The sequence below is a fragment of the Gallinula chloropus genome (genome assembly GCF_964237585.1).
Source record: "Gallinula chloropus genome assembly, chromosome: 15".
NCBI lineage: Eukaryota > Metazoa > Chordata > Aves > Gruiformes > Rallidae > Gallinula > Gallinula chloropus.
Window position 1 is genome coordinate 12028188 of NC_140100.1, and position 19607 is coordinate 12047794.

The following is a 19607-nucleotide window of genomic DNA, read 5'->3' on the forward strand; positions in this document are numbered from 1 at the left end:
CCATGCTACTACTGCTCTTGTGATTAGCCATGAAGAACTGTAATTCCCATGGCAGCACAGCTCTCAATACTGCTGAACATAGATGAAATGATCCCTATCAACACAATTGCTTCTCTCTAGGTTTTTTTTCGAAATAGGTGCTTTCAAAGGGATATATTAAACAGGTAATTCTTAAAAGCCCAATTCTTCCCCAAAGTGCAGTTGTTATGAGAGCAGAGAGTGTTTAACTGTCATATCAAACAATGGAGCTTTTTGAAGGAAACACTGTCGAAAGTGGTGACAGTTTAGACCTGACCATCAGCCTGTGTTATAACTGACACGCACATGAGAACACTGGATCTAAAATAAAAACAAAATAATTGCTCCCATGTCTGAGGCACATTTGTCCTGAAGTGCAGTAATGTATATTTGCACAAGTTTGTAGCTACTGTTTAGGTTTTCACAAGTGCTTTTGGTCATTAAATAATATTCATAGTATTTTGAATTTTGTCCTTTTTTTCCTTCTTTGTCATACTATGAAGTGAACTTTTATTAGTGTCTTTGCTGTATTCAGAACTAACACGCGTTTTTTTACTATAGTCTGTTACTTTTTACATACACAATGCAGAGCATGTGCTCGAAATAACTATGTGAAACTAAGTTGTTAAAGCAAGCATCTGTAAATTGTCACAAATTATCTCATGAGATATGAACAGTGCCAGCAAGGGTGAATGAGACTGAAGGGAACAGGGTATATCTAGAAAGATGATACAGAGTATAACATCCAGTAGGAGAGACACCAAGCTGACCTTATGTATTGCTGCACCTGAAGCCTAGGCAAATGAAAACAGGATGGTAACCAGCATTCAGAAGTGGAAGGATGTGGTTTAATACAGAATTTGTGACTGCGTGAAGTACAGTGGGTTAGAAATTGGAGGGTTTAGCCAGAGCTGAGCAAAGCTGCACCCTGAACATGACTCTGCAACTGATACCGGTTTTAACGTGCAGCAGGTTCAACACACGCCTACCCAAAAACCTGCAAGAGCTTCCCTGCACTTCTGGAATGCTGTGGTGCTTTAAAAGCCCCCGTGTTTCTCTGCATGTCATTTGTATTAGCATTTTAAATGCTCGTCTATATAAAAAAAATATAATCCACGTGGCACATTTTTGGTTTACAGATGAGACTCTGAGTTAGGGCAGCGTTCATTGGGAGGGTCATACTTGTGCTTCATTGCTTTCTGCGGGTGATTCCTAAGGTTGTTTGCAGTGTCCCTGGTGCTCATTACTGTGCCGTGATTACTGCTTTGGAAAATGTCCTGTTAAAACGTCTGTCTAGCAGTCAGGTTAACTACAGGTCTGGATCCATGCACTGAGAAAAAGATTTGGCCTTCTCAGCCCTGATTTTCAGCTAGCAATAAGAACAATTTTATACTTGGGTTCTTCCATGAAGCAAGAAAGTTCAAGCTCAGCTCTGCATGGATCTCTACTGGAATCATCTTGTGTAACCTGCTAGTGCTGTCTTTTGTGACTTAGGTCTGTGTCTTAGTCATCTCCTGCAGGTCCATACATTTCTTCTCCTTTGATAGTTACTTTTATTTCTCATGGAAAAGTATTCCTTTTTATCCTATTGTTTTACACCATTTCAGTTTATCTGGTGGAGATGTTTATGATGTTACAATGAAAAACTTCCTGCCCTTGCCAGGTAACTCTACACCTTCCCCATGGAGTTAGCCCAGGCTTTACCTGCAGTCTAATCTAATCTGAGCAGTCTCCTTATCGCTGTAGGAATCTCAGTGGCCGGTGAATTTTCACCCTCTCCTCACCATACAACTAGCACTGTAAAACTGAGAAAAACAGCAGCTTTCTCTGAAAACCATAACCTTCTCTTATTCATCTTCATCTAAATGGGTAAAGACATTTTCCCAACCCATTGCTGAAAACATTGTGCTTTTGACTACAGACACTTTCCATACACACAGTTACACTTTATTAAAAGAAGACAAACAGCAAGAGGTAAAAAAAGGTTATTCTTCATAGGCCTTTGGATAAATACAGAATGAATGGAAGGAATAGCGTTAGAACAATTAGAGTCAAGGAGAAAACAAAAACTGGAGAACACCACAGAAAAGCAGAAAGGGCAAAAGGATCAGGTTATTGTTGTTAATGGTTTTTCTCATTACTGGTATAATGCTTTAAATTAACTTTGGGTTTGTTTATTTGTTTTGTTTTAGTGGGTTGTTTTGGGTAAGGTTTTTTTTTTATTATTTAATTTAGTATTTCACTGTCTTTAAATCTTTTAGGCAATAAATCCCGGAGTACAGAGTCTGTCTCACAGCCAAATCAAAAATAATGCTTTTGAATTACAAATATTTTTCTCCAGAATCCAATGAAAATATATGTTCTTGTCCCCAGTGTCACGTCTGTCATTCTTGTTGTGATATAGTCACCAAAGAGGTCTTAAGGGACAATCTGTCTCTGCCATGGAGAAGTACATCTCCCACAGCACACCAAAGAGATTGGAAAGAGAGCGGCTGCTGTCAGCTGCGCTGGGTTTTTCAGAGGAATTTGCAGAAAGGGGACTGTGGATGTGGCAATATCAAGAGCGAAGGATGAGGGTAAGATGTGTCACGAGGTGAAAGGGATAAGACAAAGATCATTAGAACTGCCACATGCTCAGGGCTGTCAGAGTTTTACAAGAGATACTCAAGCCGCCAATGTTTCTAGGAATGAATTGATACCAAAGCACAGACCCTGATGAGGTTCAGAAAGAAATTTCTGTGACGCTTTTCCCAATAAAATCATTTCTCAAACCACACACCTCCAAGCACAGTCCTACCAGGGGACTGCAGCCTCTTCCAAGCTCTTTGCAGACTTCGATGAAGATGACATAGATGACATTGCAGACCAAAAAAAAAAAAACCAAACCCAGACTTTTGACATGCACAGACTTCAGGTGCTGGACCAACTGAGTGACCTTGTGATAACAGGAAAGGGTCCAACCCAAAATCTGTATTGGACACCGCTGCATATTTGCAAGGTATAAAGCAGTTGTAGGGATTAAGTGTATAAGGCACCCTTCTACTTCCCTATATGATTTGGAAGTGAAGCAAAAAGATGTATGTAGAAATTTTTGTAAAGGCATTTTAACTAAAAATAATGACTTGCAGAACTGGAAACCATAAACAAGAGAGAGCGGGCTACAGTAATTCTCCCAACTCAGAAGCTTCAGAGAAAAGTTGTGAAGTTGTGAAAGCATCCACTTCTTTATTCTGTGGATGTTTCAAACCACACCTTTTTTGCCCCAAGTTGATTTAATTAATCTGTTTTGAAATTTCAATTCAATTTAGAAACACATTTTAAAAAAGAGAAAGTGCAATGTAACTCAGAAGCCTATCAAAACTATTTAACAAAGCATACTGATTGACTTAAACTGACAAATTTGGTGCATTGAAAATTGTGACATTTTTCTGAGACTGGGTAAGCAAGCACATTTTGATATCTTTAACATTTCCATGGGCTAGAAAAAAACCCCATTTTCTGCACAATCTACAAAAGAACAGATTTTGCAATCAATCATACATAGATTAGTTTCAGTGAATAGTCCCGCAGCACAGACTCCCAACAGTTGCATCCATCATTTCCAAGCCATGCTATTCTATTTTGGTTTTGTTGGTTCTCATGGAAGTGAGAAATTTGAAAGCAGTCTGCAGAATTTCCACAGAAGACACAGTGAGATTTCCATACACGCTTCCATCATCCAACGTTTAAACTTAAGTCTCTGAATCTCTATTTAAATGCTTTACAGTCCTTTCCAGTTCACTGTAGCTAGAAATGTATTTAACTCTTTAGATTACGAGTTCCAAGAGACTGCAATATGTTTTTTATTAAATTTATTTAACTGGGAGATCTGTGACTGTGGATCTAGCATTGAGGAACTGTCCAATTTAGAGAAGAAATGTGGTCAAGTGCATCATCTGCATTACACGCCTCTGAATGTTGATACTGGTTGTTATTTGTATGTAGTCAATATTAGTTGTATGTTGAGTATTCTGCTTCAGACATTTTTGATCAGTATATAGAATGTGTACAGTAGAGTTACAGCTACATTGGTTTTAATTTTGTTTCATCTTAAATCTGTCGAAACCAATATGCTAAATTCTGGTTCTGAAACTTAGAGGCGTTAATGTCTGGCCTGCTGGAAGTCTGTGTGGGAAATTAAACCCAACTTGTGCAGCTTGGCACAAGTAAAGAGAGTAAAGATAGAAATAATTCTGTTTTATCCAGCCATGGGTGTGGGCAAACTAAGACATCGTAGGTTTGTAGGATGCTTTGGATTCAACTTAAAAGTAACGTGTTTCGGACTGTTTGTGAAGGCAAATCAGTACAGCATTTATAAAAGCAATAGCTTTCTGACCATCTTTAGTAGTTCTTTTAGTTACTTTTCACATTATCCCTCTTACTTCCTTTCTCTCATTTTTCCCCAACTGCATCAAGAAACTTTTTCAAAATGAAAAGTAAAAATGCAAGGTTAGCATTTCTCAAGTGATTTTTTTAATGAATTAAATACTTTTTATTTTGCAACACAATTTCCGCCCATGAATTCAGTAACCGTTAGTGTCTTAGAGTACAGTGCTATGCAGAAGTAAGTACCAGCTCTGCTTGTAAATGAAGCACAGGGAGATGCCAATTTGGTGCTGATGTTACTTTGGAATGTCCTGAGACTAGAATATATTCACCCTCATCTAAATGTAGCTGTTTAGAATACTCTTGAATTCACTGTAAGAATCACAAAACTGTTTTTACATGGTGAAATATCCTAAAATACTCCTAACTGGCTTGAGTTAGTGATCAAGATAGATGATGTTAAAGGATGCACTACTTGCATATTGTGAATATCCTTTATTAATAAAGTAGCATTCTTGAAGTATTTTCCTCTTTCATTCTCATAAAGGAAAAATCTAGCACAGCCAACATATCTCTAGTTCTATGAGGTTCTTTTATCCCATTTCTTGCAGTGAAAGGTTTGAGACTTTTTTTGTGTTGTGCTTTTTTTAAAAACAGGTCATTTCTTAGACCCCTTTAGATCATAGTTACAGAAACAATTTCACTGGTATGACCAAAAGGCCATGATGCCTAGCAGGTGGCAAGAGTTGGTTTTTAAATATTCCAGACTCAAATCTCAACCTCTCGAGTCAGTTTGGGAGACCCTGGAGTTCACTGATCTCTACTGGGTGCTAGAGATGTGCCCAGTGTGAACCAACATGAACCAAATGCATAACTGTAGTGAGTTTTCCTGGCCTTAGATCTGCACTAACACAACAAAAAGGAAAAAAAAAGGTTCTTGGAGACTAACCAGCAGCATGTTTTGCGTTGTGTCTCCATTAGGCAGCTTTTGCTTTCCTCTTCTGGAAGGTTCTTCCAGGTACAAGTTTCAAAGCAGGATGACAAAGAGAGGTGTTAACGCACTTCAGCCACTGCGGCACTGAAATTCAGGGGCAAGGATGCAGGAGGAGGAAGATTATCATCATAGGCGTGTAGGAAGATAAAGGTGATCAGACTGCAAGGATCCATTACTTCCAGGAATGCCGATCCATTACTTGCAGGAATGCCGTCCCGTTCTGGACTCTTTACTGAGACATTGAATGTATTTGTGCTCCGATTAACACTGATGTTCTTTTCTGTAACGCCTGCTTTTAGTGTACGCTCTGCAGGTTGGCATTCAGGAAACCCAGCCAGAGGAGAGAAACAATAGTATTAATTAGGAGTGTCAGTCATGGGTGTTATGAAATTCAAAATTGCCAAGTTTCCAGTGCAGTTTGGTGGTAATTATAATAGCTGTGGAGACAAGCTGTTCTCTGTTCCCTCTAAAGAAATGCAGAGTTTGTTGGATTTGTTATCAAAGTGCTAATGCAGATCCCGGTGAATGGAACAGTGTTTCTAGAGCAAGCTTTGAATTTTTTAAATCTTGTTTTTGTTTTTAAGCATCTGTTGCCACAGTTAATTCATCAATAGCAGCACTTGCCTCTTTGGCAGTGCTGTTCAGTACAGGATCTCTGCTTCATAAATTACCCTCACGTCGCAAACAAGAATTCTGGCATAATAAATCCAAATGAATTCAGTGGGATTTATCTGAGTCATCAGTAGAGCTGGACAGTGGGGTTGGGTTTTATGCAAGTATTGCTTTTTTCCCCAGAGAGTTAGAAATCAAAGCTGCATTCTGCTGGGTTTCTGCAGAATGGTTTTCTGTCTGCAGGCTGTTGTAAGGCATGTACAATAAAACCTATGTAAACCATTCTTGTGCTCAGGATGCTTACATTTGCTATACAAGGGCTTCCTCTCCACTGGAAAATTTATTATCTTCCTCAAATGGAACAAGTTAAAAACCACTACAAAGGAAAGATGGTACTCTGCCACTGTTAGCAAGCTCTGCCAAGAGTTCTCAGTTATTTGCAAGGTTGAGATTTGAGTCTGGAATATTTAAAAAAAGGAAAAAAAAAAGAAAAGCATTTTATTAATAGCAAGTCCATTTAAAATTTGTTGTCATTATTTTTAATGAAGAAAAGTCTTCACAAAGTTATGCAAATCATAAGCGGCCTTTCTCTTGCAAAAGGAAAACATCAGGCTTCATCTATATTTGCATTTGAGTAATGCATTAAAAATCAATGAAATCCATTTGAATAATTGAAGTAAATTAGTGGTAGTGAACTGGGTTGTCCTGACCGAGGATGTAATTAACTTCAAACTAGGTAATTGTAAAATAATTAGAAACAATGTATGCACTCCATCTTGTAAACTTTTCATTTAAGAATTGTTGGGAGTTGAAATCACAAGGCTAGATTAGATTTGAGAATTGAATTCTGGGAACATTTGCAAAATAACCTAGAGAACAATTTTCTTATCGCAGAGTCTTCTGATCTTCGCTTTCCATGGCAAGGAAATGGAAAGAATGAAGTTTTCTTGCCATGTTTACAGGGTTCATTGCAGTCCTTCTTTAGGACCTTGTCACTGAAGCCCTAAAGTGCCTTCTTACCTTAAGGATTTAATTCTAATGCTGCTCTGTTTGCCTGAAACTGGCCTGGGAGCCCCTGGGATAGATGGTTACGCAGGATTTGTGTCTTGCTACACAGAGAGGGGCTTCCACAGCCACATGTGCCATTGCTGGTTCTCGCATGGGTTAAGCACTGCTCAAACCCCATGGTTTGTTCCAGATCTGCTTTTTTCAGTGTAGGTGTTAAGTTTTGGAGATTTTACTGGTACCAGGCGGTTAAGAAATGATCAAGTAATTTAATATAAAATGGGACATAAGTCATTCAGATTTCTACAGTGTTTTATTTTAAAATTCCTTTAGTGTGTATTTGTCTAAAATTTCAAATGGTTAAAATGCTCCGTTTGAAACTATTGAACTGGTGTTTCAAGAGAAAATGTGCAGAGCCTGATCAAGCAATTTGGGAAGATTTTCTTCCTGGCAGGCAAGCGAAAGGTCTTTAAAAAAAAAATAAGGTATGTCTGTAGAACTTCCAGATTTAGTATTTTTTATTTAGTACTTTATAAACTCACTTAAGGGCTGACATCAGCATGGAATAGAGAGACTTAGACTTTGGGAAAAACTGCCGTGCCTGTCACTTTTAATGGAAAAGCCGATGAGCAGCACTTTCTGCAATTCTAACTCCTCTCATATGTGGGCAAAATCCCTGAAAACAGTTTCATGAGCATTTACTTTTCCTCAGGTTATAGGAAAGATTTGAGTGCCACTTAGCTGAAATGTTTATTGCTGAAGTGTTTATTTTAGCATTAATGCTTAAAAGCCAATACAAATCTAATTTTTTCATAGCTTTAGTATTTTGTGATTCAGAGTGAGGGATGTTATGAGTAATGGTAATTCTGCTGATTGCACAGAATTGAGTATAGAATACTTTAATCAATGAATACATTTCTGAAATATTTAAAGAGAAACTGACAGGTTTTCAAGAATCTTTTTTTTTTTAATTTTATTTTTAAATCAAGGGAAACTATTTTGTATGCAAATGGAAGCTGTGCCTGTGTGTGGTGGTTTGGTCCTGGCTGGAGGCCAGACACCCACCAAAGCTGCTCTATCACTCCCCTTCTCAGCTGGACAGGTGAGAAAATAGATATTGAGATGCTCAGGAGTGGAGATAAGGCCAGGGAGAGATCATTCCACAATCAGTGTCATGGGCAGAACAGACTCAACACAGAATAAAGGAAAGAAACTCTCTAATTGATGACATTGCCCTGCACCCCCAGTGACACCAGAGTCGGGTAATGAGAAGTGTGACCAGATCTTAAAGCACCTCTCCCCACCCCTCCCTTCTTATCAGACTGCACTTCAGTCAGGATTTCGCTCCCTTCTTCCCCCCGTTGCGGCACAGGGAGGGGCAGGGACTGGGGGAATGGGGGTTTCGGTCAGTTCCTCATAAGTTCCTGGACTTGATGTTCCTTTATGAAAAGAAATTTGTGAATGATGCAGGTTGAAGACCAAACAACAACAGTTTTTAGGATCATAGGTGACTGCACAAGGATCTTAGCTATTGCAGAATCATAACAATGCAGCGCTACAGTTATAGTACATACAGCTTCTTGTAAAATCTGATTCTGTTCAGGGCATTATTTATTCCAGCCACAACACCCAAACCCTGGTCATTCAACCCGTGTCAGGTGTAAGACTGGTCATTATAGCATTTAAACTAGAAGTAAATGCCTTGCTGGGATATGCAGGTGGATAGAAAGAAATACAGTTAGGGAAAAAACCCAATGGAATGCTGACATCCAGATATCCTAATATTCATGGTGGACTAGCAGTATAATAATGGATCAGGATAAGTACGTTAAACTGAAGACAACTGGCAATGCTCAAAACACAGCTGTCTTAATCCTAGTCAAACCTATCCTTTAAGCCAAATAACAAGAAAAACAGAAAACACTGAGGGCAGAATATATATATAAACATAAACACAAAAATTGAACTTGAATACCAAGCAATTTTTGTTTGTTTTGCTGTATCACAAAACAGCAAATGCAATGGATTTGGAAGTAGCACAGAGACTTCCAAGCCCGTACAACAGTTCCATCTGCCTTGAGATTTATGATTAATTACATCTGTTGTGGAAACGGAATTATGGACATTTCTTCTTTGGAACTGTTTTTTAGTAAACTCAACTGATAAAAATGCATGTAGGCTTTATGACAATAAAATTCCCCTTGGTAATGGTACCATAAGTGGATTTTACAGTGGGCTGTATAATCCACCACTTGTGGAATTACAATGTAAGGAAGTAATCACATAGCACTGATGTTATGAAGATGAGCTCTTGGCATTTGCTGAACAATATGGCTAAAACGTCTATTTTTGGGCTAATCTCTGAAGCAGTGTGAACAAAGTAATCAGATTGAGATGAAGAAGTTTAAGTGGATCATCAATATGACAGGAAAGGTTTTGAGAACACTTCAAAAGATGGAAGAGAAGGGTATATCTTTTATTTCAGCTTTTAATCTATTGTGCTTGTCTGAAAAATGACCCCTTATTTTTCTCAAGAATTCCCATGTGAAACCAAAGTTGTGTGCTATTACTTTATAATCAAATAAGGTAGCCAATTTTTTTTGGCTGATAGAGACTGGAAATGAATGTGGTTCAAAATATTTGTGGTCAAAGTACTGTTTTAATCAGAAAACGCAGGTTTCAGTGCTGAAAAAGATTATTTTTGTGAGAAGCAAAACATCATAATGATAATTTGTAGTAATGTTGCTAATTAGTTTGAAGAACTACAGTTTTGCAGCAAAGTGATGTAAGCTGAAATGTAAGACTTAGCAAGTATTTTAGAAATCCACAAAGCCAAGAAACAGTTTTGTCCCATTCATAGGATCTAAAAGTAAGAATGCATGTCTGAAAAGAATTGCCTTTGTAATTTACTTCACTTTGGATCAGGACAGAAAGGCAGCCAAACAAATGTCTACAAAATCTGCTTCTGATATATTTTTACCCCACTTTATTCAACTGTAGAGCTGAATATATCTTTCTTTAACCTTTCCTTAACATTAACTAATGGAATACTTCATACAGTCCCATTTCTTTGTGTGAGGTACATCCAAAGCCTTTGGAAAGCAGTGCTGCCTCTGGTGGGCTCTTGTTCTGACACAGAGGTGATCCTGGCACCTGTTTCACCAATAGGACTTTTTCAAGACTCACCCTCAGTAGAATGTTGCTGTCGATTTGATGGCGTTTGAATAGAGCAACAAATTGAAGTCAGCAGTGCTTCGGGATGGGTTGAGTCAGTATTTGAGTAAGGAGCAGGGGTGGTTTCAGCTGGGCATCTAAAATACTGAGATGCGTTCAGTGCCATTGATGTGCAGAGGTAGAGGGATGGAAGATTCTGTAATTCTCATCAAGGCTGCACTTCCCTGCTTTGGAAGTCAGATCAGGTTTCAGAGTTTGGTATCAGGCATCATGCAAAAAAATTCCCTAAAAGTTTTATAACTTACCTAAGAGTAACTGGTTTTGTGAAATTCTCTTTAAATGCACGGCAGTTGGCTACTATATGTCAGTCTATGTTAAAGCAAAAACCCAAAATACCCCCAAAATTTTCTTTGTCAGCTGCTTCCTGACTTGGTATTCTGTCCCAGTGGTTCACCTTTATTTCCCCTAATGCTGGTAAATTGGTATACTTTGGTTCATCTCCAAATTGTAGATGCTTTGGGATCTGCAAATGTTATTTTATTCCCCATCTGAATACCAGAAACCAGGAATGTTTTCTTCATTCCTTCCCAAACCATCTGCAAGCCCTCAACTTCATCTCTGCAGTTTCTCTCCTGGTGCAAAAACTTTGGAGAACAGCAATGTTCAGTGACATGAGTAAGCCTCAAGGATTAAGGATTAGTCTTTGACAATAATTGTGTTTGTATTTTAGGTTAGGCCTTCAGGTGCTAATTCCAAGCTGTAACACAGCGAGGCAGGGAATAAATTCAGTGATCTGCAACTTCCCTCTGTGAATGCTGCGCCTCTAGCTTTCTTGTACTGAAAGATATGATTTTGCTTGAGTGCTGTTTATATAAGCTTAACTTTCTTACTCTTGCCTGAGAACCGAGTTCTTTTCAAGGCAGCTGGGGGTAGGACCCTGGTGCTGTTTCATCCATGTGCAAGCATGGGGTTCATTTCAGCAACATGGCTTGTCCTGTTGTCATAGAATTAGTTACAGTTTAGTTTGTGTGGAAAAGGGAAGCCAAACTGGTTAGGATGTATTTATATTTATTTTGCTAATCCTCGTGTTACAAATTCAATTCATGTCCTCATTTTTGTATTTAATATTTAATGCTGAGGTGACCACTAGAAAGCAATTATAGTCTCTTGGCCATTGCAGACTACAGAATTGCAAATTTTTTTATCTTCTACAGAATCTCATTATAATCAGTTATTCCATTGTGCCAGTAGTGTCTGGCATTTCCTACTGTTGTGTAATTTGGATGTGTTGCAAAGCCAACTTTTTTTTAATGTTGATGTATTTCCCCACCCCAATCATACCACAATACATTTGAATCCAGTGATCTTACTTGGATTTGTTATTGTATTTCTAAATGAATATTTACAAAGCATTTCCTGTCATGGACAGTAATTTATCAATCTGGAAGAAGTGTCAGTTGCAGTTTAGAAAAACTGTATGTGTATCTTACGTTAGAGAGATGGCTACTGTAAAGGCAAAATAACTTTATGATAACTGTGTGTGGCCATGCTGAAATCTATACAGCAAAAGCAAAGGGAATTAGTTGAGGCCTGCAAAAACACAGTAGAAGTAAGTAAATCTATTTAGTTTGAATATACCTAAGATGATTTGACAAGGGTTTTCTAATACCCCTGTAAGGAGATCCCTTGGGAACAAGATCCCTGAGTAAAAGTAAAACTTCAATTCAGACAACAGAAAAGATGTAGATATTGTAAGAGTAGTTTAGCCTTCAAACATCTTAATTAAGGATGCAATATGTTCTCTGTTATTTGACATTTAAATATGGATTCATTCTGCCTAGTACATAGCAAAACCCCGAAGTTTTGTCATTCATGAGGCTGTTAGTACACTTACAGAGTATACATCTCTGACTTAACTTTCTTTAATCAAAACTTGACCCAAATGCCAAAAGTTCCATGTTACAGGGGAATAAAAATTAAATAATGCAAATTTTTATTTTGTAAACATGAGTTAACACTGATATTCCCTGATATCAGTCCGTAGGTGTGACTGGTGATTCTTTCTGTTCATCACTCCATTCAGGGGGCAATTCCTATCTGACTTTTGGCTGGTGTAGGTCCTTCTCTGGCTACTTACAGTAGCTCAACATTCAACCAGCATCATCGACAGTACTCTGTGGAGTCAGTGGGACAGAATCAGTAAGGACTTCTTTACATAAAGCCTTTCTAGTGTGCTACAAGAATTCCTAAAGCCTTTAAGAACGCTACATATGAGAAGATAATGCTTTTAAGGACTCTAATTGAAATTAGTATTAATGTGATGCAGTAAGTCCTGATTGTGTTAGCTTTTTAATTAAGACTTTTCTGATAGTAGGAGCATATAGCAGGCTCATGTTTTTTTTTGTTCAGTGTGTTTCCCAGGAATATGAATGTATATGTTCAAAGAAAAGCATATGTTTGCAGCATCATCATCTCATTCGAAGATACCCTTCCATGTTTTCACCATCACTGTCCCGGAGCAAGCTGCATGTGACCAGCCCGCCTGACCTTGAATTCCAACAGTCTCATATGAGGTGGTTGAAGCACCAGTTTGCAAAAGTAAAATAGTAAACAAATGCTACAATAAATGAAACTTAATGACTATAAGGTCTGTGACACGGTCTCTTGCATTTATAAAGCTCCACTCATATCATTGGATGAATAGTCAGGGTTTATAAACTGGTATGGAACAGATAATGAGATCTTTCTGCACCTTGAGAGGCAGCATGGTAATGTATGAGAATTACTGTTCTTTCTTTCTGCACAAGGTCGTGTGCAGTGGGAAGTGTCTGAAAGATGGAGAGGTGACTGGTAATGAAATCAAAACCTGAAAAGGCACAGGGAGTGAAAAAAAAGGTCCCACTATTTAAGAACAAGTTAGAAAACGTGATTGAATTAAAACTTCTCCACCTAGAAGGGTTTTGTTTGTCTTCCCCTGAGGTTATTCATTAGTTTGGTTCGTAGTCCCTTGAACATCCTTGCTGCTAGTCATCCCATCAGGAGCATCCTGAAAAAGCATACTAAAGCACAGGGCCTTCAAAAGAAGGGGAACATGATAAAGTACCTCCTGATGTTCAAACCAGGCTGTACCTTTCCCTGGGTATGCAGGCATGTATCAGTCTGGATGCAGCTGTTGAAGTAATTCCTGCCATGTAACCAAAATGCGTGCTCAACATTTATCTCAGTTGGTACAGACTGCTAGCATTCCTGACACCTCTGTCCTCACATCTTATTTCTCTATGCAAGACAAAGGAATTAAAAGACAGTGGACATTACCTAACCATTGCCTTTTCTTCTAGTGTGGATGCTTTGCATTACCTTTTTCTCAGGAGCAATCTACCTGACCTTATCATGTCACATCTTTCATCCCACTGATTCCCTTTAATGCTGTATCCTGTTAAGATAATATTTGCCATAGGTAGAAAAATGTTGTTCAGCCCTCTGGACTGGTGATTAATGCAGAACAGATTGTGAGCATATTGTTTTCTTTAGAAAGAAATGGAAACATTCAGCAGTTACACTCACTGACTTCTGCAGTTGTGCACCAGATGACACAAAAGGCTCGTGTTCTGAAAATAACACCTACTACAGTGTCACCTGTAAAACTTATTCCATAGTGGAAGGCAAAACACACCCTGTGGCATGGAGAATCAACAGATGCAACAGATACTGCTTGGAACTGTGTGATCTGAACTAAAGGCACCATTTTCCAACTTCATATATGGTCACATTGAGTCGTGTCTTGAGTCACACGTTATTAGAATGGAGTGATGACATTGAGAGCCATTCTGGCTCAGAATTAGGGGATGTGCTAAACAGAGGTATTTGAGATTATTTTTGCCAGACTTCTATCTATTGGTAGAGTCTGCTTTATCATAATGTTCATTTATCAAAAGATATATGTCCTGATTACAAAGCATTAGGGTGGAGCTAAATGTGAACTAAATGAAACTGAAAAAGTCGACACTGAAAGACCATGGTTTTGAGTATGAATTATTCTGACTTACTGTAGTTTTCAAGGTGTTATTAAAAAGGCATGAAGTTCAGGAGGCTAATGTGGTGTATCATATTGTGATACAATGCTTCCATCACTATTTCTACCTGAAAAGGCTTTTTATGAGAATGATCCATCAGTTGCCATCAAGCAGGATAATGAGGACTCACTCGGAAATGATTCTGTAATTGTAAACTCACTGCCTCTGAGAAGCAGTTTTTGCCACTCTTTGGCAAATTGCTGTTACTATAGTCTGCTGCTGGCACATCTTGCTTTCTGTTAAATGTACCAAGTGTTTGATATCTAATTATGCACTTACAGGTTTTCAGAGAATCAGAATGCAAATAGTTGTTGCAGAGTGAACTCTTACTTCCAGCTCTCCAGATTATTTTTTTTTTTTTTTAAACTTGGGCACTACAGCAAACCACACTGAGAGCTATTAATGTAAATTAATTATTCCTCCTGCTGGCTTCTTTACAACTTACTCAGATGAGGGATTATTAAATGCATCATGCCTTGCAAATTTGCATGCATTAAGAGCCTTATCATTGCCTGTGCACTGTTGGCCTCCGTCGGGGTCCAAGAATTAAAAAATTATCGTGCAACCATTTTAACTGGTAAGTGCTGATCACTGTCCATATGGCTCTAAAATATAGCTGAGAAGGTCATTCTGCTTATAGACCCTCCCAATAATGTGACGTCTCTAATGTCGTCCAGGGCATGTGAATCATACTGCTCTTTTGCACTCATACATTAAAGCTACCATGAAGGAGGGAATTATAGGACGTGGCAGAATATGTATTTCTTCTGATTTTTTTTTTTATTATTTTTTAAATTTCTGGGTCCAAGAAGAAAGCAGATAACCATGGTAACCCAGAAAAATGTAGGAATACAGAACTGCTAATGTGTACCTGTGGGGAGTTGAAGGAATGTGAAAGGGTATTTACTTACTTACTGTATTGCTCTATTTTCAGTTGGCATTTTGATCCTAAACAAAGATATAAATTTCTGGAAAACAGAAAGCTATAAAAAGGTCCAAACACATTTAGTGTATTTCAAATAATTTTGTTTTAACACAATTATAAGCAATTGAAATTATCAATATTTCCAGTTTTGAAATGAAGTAATTTAAAAAAATGAAAACAAACCACTACTTGATGAAATGTCAACATGACTGTTTTTAATTTTAGCCAGAAAAATTCAAGATTGACATGTACTTATATAGCACTTTGAAATAAAACACCTATGAAATGTAATTGTTGAGGAAATCTCAACTCTTGGTTATGTAAAGCATACTGAAACTGTCTTCAGGTAAAGTAGTTTGGGTTTCATTGCAAATGGGAGATGCATGGAAAGCGAGGGGTACATGAGTGCCGATAAGAGAGTCAGACGCTGAAGTATTACTGGCTGGACCCTGTGGTTTCTGTGAAGGTTTTGGACTGTTACAGACAGTTGTGTCCACACAGTCATCTGCTCACACGTTTGCACAGCTGAGGGAGAAGGATTAAGGGAATGTGGCCAAGTATTTGATGAACTCTGCCTTTATGGCTCTTCTTGCTCTCCATTTAAGTTTCTGTACAATGTGGCTCCTTAGTTCAGCTGAAAATGTGACTGCACAAGCTTACACAAAAATAGCAATGATGATGTTGATTAGGAAGATCCCATCCACAGGAGTTTTGAGACAGATGCTGACTTTCTGCATTGCTGCAGTCCCTGTCACTGTTACCCAAGTTCTGTGTGGATGAGAGAGGGATTCTTGAAGGTGCCTCGATGTTTACAAAAGGTTGTCACTCCAGGGACTGTCATCATTGTCTCATTGCTCGTAATGATGGTGTCTTGCTGATTTCCTATCTCACAGAACTCAAAAAGGAAAACAAAAATGGTTAAACCATATTTCATACACATTGCTAATTTAGCTAGCTATTTTTTTCCCCACATTTCCAGTAGTGTTAGAGCAAACACAGGCACCTTTCTAGTCTAGGCTGTCAAGTCCTTTTCTTTGGGTGAAAGGTTTACACACATACATCTTGTGATTTCTTAAAACATTTTTCTTGAGTGCATTCTGAAAAATGCTTTCTTAGAGATAATTTTTACATTTTAGCACTTTAGGAAGGTTCAAAGCTTGCCACTGTGTTTCCCTACCTTTTTTTACAATGTAATACTTCTTACAGTAAACAGGTATCTGCTTGGCTCTTAAAGGTGGGCAAAGGGTAGTTCAGCAGATTTCTGTGAATTATTATATTTTCCCAGTTTTGTAAACATTGCAATTTAAACTACATGTTAACCCAGTGTTTTATACTGGGTCATAAAATACAAAGAAGTTCCTGAATGGAACATATAACAGGCTGTACTGCTTCTTTTGGGAAGTTGTAATTGATTCAATTATAATTCTGTAATTTCACTGTAATTGATTCTATGAGCAAGACTTTTGTATTCTAAAAGTTATGGTTCTTTTTGTCATCTTTTACTTTCCCATTTATTTAGTCTTATATCACCACATTCTTTCGACTCATTTAAGTTGTTAGAATGTCGAAATTTCCATGGTCATATAGCGGGCTTCCATTTAGCCATATCCTTCCTCTCTTCCCCTGGGAAGGTGGAGTGCTAGAGATTAGAGGTTCTGGTTAAGATGAGCCTAATAGTCACCTGGGTATTTTGGAGAGTGGGAGCCTGGGGGCACAAAGGGAGGATCACACCTTTTGTTCATAGGAGCCACGCTGACATGGACATCAGAAATCTAAGTGTAGAAAGAGCTCTACATCTTTAGATGTGGTGTAGTTATAGACTGGGGTTCTGTGATTTACACAGGTGAATAGATCAGACTAGATAACAGAGGTCTGGGCTATATTTTTCTAAGGAACCTGAGTGCCCTGCTGGTGGTAGAAACAGTACACATGAATATTAGATGTTTTCTGTGGTCATATTGAGTTATTCAGTCATGTATTCCCGGCTGTTCAGGTGGCTTCCTTTGTCGCAGATACGGAGGTTTCTCAGCAGTTCTGTTTCCCACTTGTCCAATGTCCCTTTTCTCTGGATTCACCTTTGCTTTTCTGCTCATCTTCTAGCCTACTTATTTCCTTCAGTGCTGTATGTCTGTGTCTTATTTGTCATCAAAGGATTCTTGAGGGAGGGAGAAAGTGGAGGAGAAAAAAGTTAACCCTTCTTGAAGTTCCCATCTATCCTATTCTGCATTGCTCTACGAATTACTCTTGTCTAGTGATCAAATGCTATGCATAATCTTCCCTTTTGAGACTGATAGGCAGCATGGTCTGTCTTGCCTATCATCTCTCATTTAGTAAGTTGGTACTGAAACTTGGACAGTACACACCTGCAAAGCCATCTGAGTACTTTTCAGGATTCATTTGCTTGGCTGAGAGAATTGAAATGTTGACAGTAGACAAACTGCAAACACTGTCATTGCTGACTGGTTTTTCCTTTAGTGTTTGCGTCTTTTTATCTATTCCTTTAGAGTATTAGGCTTTGGAACTGCTTGTCCAGGGAGGTGCTGGAGTCACCTTGTCTCAGGGTGTTCAAGGAAAGGTTAGATGAGGTTCTTAGGGACATGATTTAGTTAGTTGGACTAGATGATCTTTGAGGTCTTTTTCAATCTTAATGATTCTGTGATTCTGTGTAAATAGTGATCAGGGTCCATTGCATTTGTAAGATAGGACAAAGGCATTTTAGGCTAAAACTGGACATATTGTGTGTTATGGTAATGCAAATAAATTTTAAGACTATATTCAAAGGTCGTAAAAATTTCAGTAACTTAGTTACTTCAGAGTTAAAGACTTTTTAGTCTGTCAGTAAATAAATGGACCCCTAACGTGAAATTCAGGGTGTTTGTTTCTTTCAGTTGTTGAATTGACAGAGTAATAAAAATTGAGAGAAAAAATTGAAACTGATGCTAGATTCTGGGAAAGAATCCATTTGTTGCAAAGCATAACTGACAGCCATGTGTCTGAACAATTCTGGTCATCTGGGCTTTTAAATGTTTGAATTTTAGAAGATGGCAGCAGTTCCCAGCAGGGTGGCTGAACTGTGAACAGGCATACATGTGTTCATTGAATTCAGCTGCTTGTTTCTTCAAAACTCTCTATTTGAGACAGGTTTCTTCAATTATTTGATGACATGTTAGCATATATTTCACAATATGATGAGTAAGCATGGTCCTTGCTCCCTGCTCATTCTACTTGCTTGCTACCAGTTGTCGTTGGTTTTATTCTGCATCTTATTGAAGCATTAGGAGCAGGAAACATCATACCTAGTTTTAACTGAGATGGTGATGTTGGTGATGGTATCAGATAGTATCAGTTGAAGATGTAATAGCAGCATTAATTCCTCCTGAGATTTCAGCCCTATTGTTTCAAGTATCCTGTGCTGCTGGAGCTATGGGTCCCTGGAAGAAGTTGGTCTACATTAATATTGGTTATTACCAATCACGGTTATTACCATCTCCTGGTCATTTCTGAGGATGTACATGACAAAATTCAGTAGCGTGGATGGGGAGTATGTTCTCAGAATCAGGATTTGGTTTGTACCACTCTTTCTTAGATAAAAATTTGATATTTCCCTCAGTGAAAGTAAACTTTGTTTTTGCAGTGTTCATTGCAATAATATACTTCAGTCAATTACCTGTGAATCCTTGGGGATTTTGTAGAAGCTGAGGTTATATTATTTCCCTAATAAAGAACCACTAAACAGTTAATAAATATATTGGAAGGCTTTCCAGGGCACTTTGTTTCCTTGATAGCAGCATGTTTTGTGTCTCTTAACTAGAGTATTCTACTGGGTGAAGATAAATGGATTTCATAATCTCACACTGGGGAGAAAACTGAGACTGGAAAAGATTGGAGCTGCATGAGCTGGATAGCTTAACATTATAGCTCTGAGAGGCAGAGCTCCAAAAAACCATTAAGGACATCTCCTCCTTGATTGGAAGTTCAGAAATTGATGCACTGTCTTCAGTCCTGTTATGTTTTCAAACTTTCATTAAGTTTATATCATCTTCCACCTGGCCTTTATAAATTGCTGGTCTGAAAAGAAATCGTTTGTCATAGTGTGTCTGTTATAAGTAGATTCATCTTCAAAACAACATTATCATTTCCTAAAGACTGGTTTTAAATCCATCAGCGGAATATGAGCTAAAGTGCATTGCATTATTTTGACATATTATTCATTGAGATCATTTCCTGATGGGTTTGCACTTAATATGTTGAATTATCACAAAGGAGAATGCTCAATCCATTATTGGTTTTAAGAAATACCACAACTGGTGATTGTAACTGTATAAAAAGTGAAATTAAACTTTAGTTTTTGCAAAGTAGGCTCATAAATTCCTTTTGACGGAAAGAAGGAGTGCTTGATCCCTGCTTGTAAGTGCCGCTGTCACTAGGAAAAGATTTCACA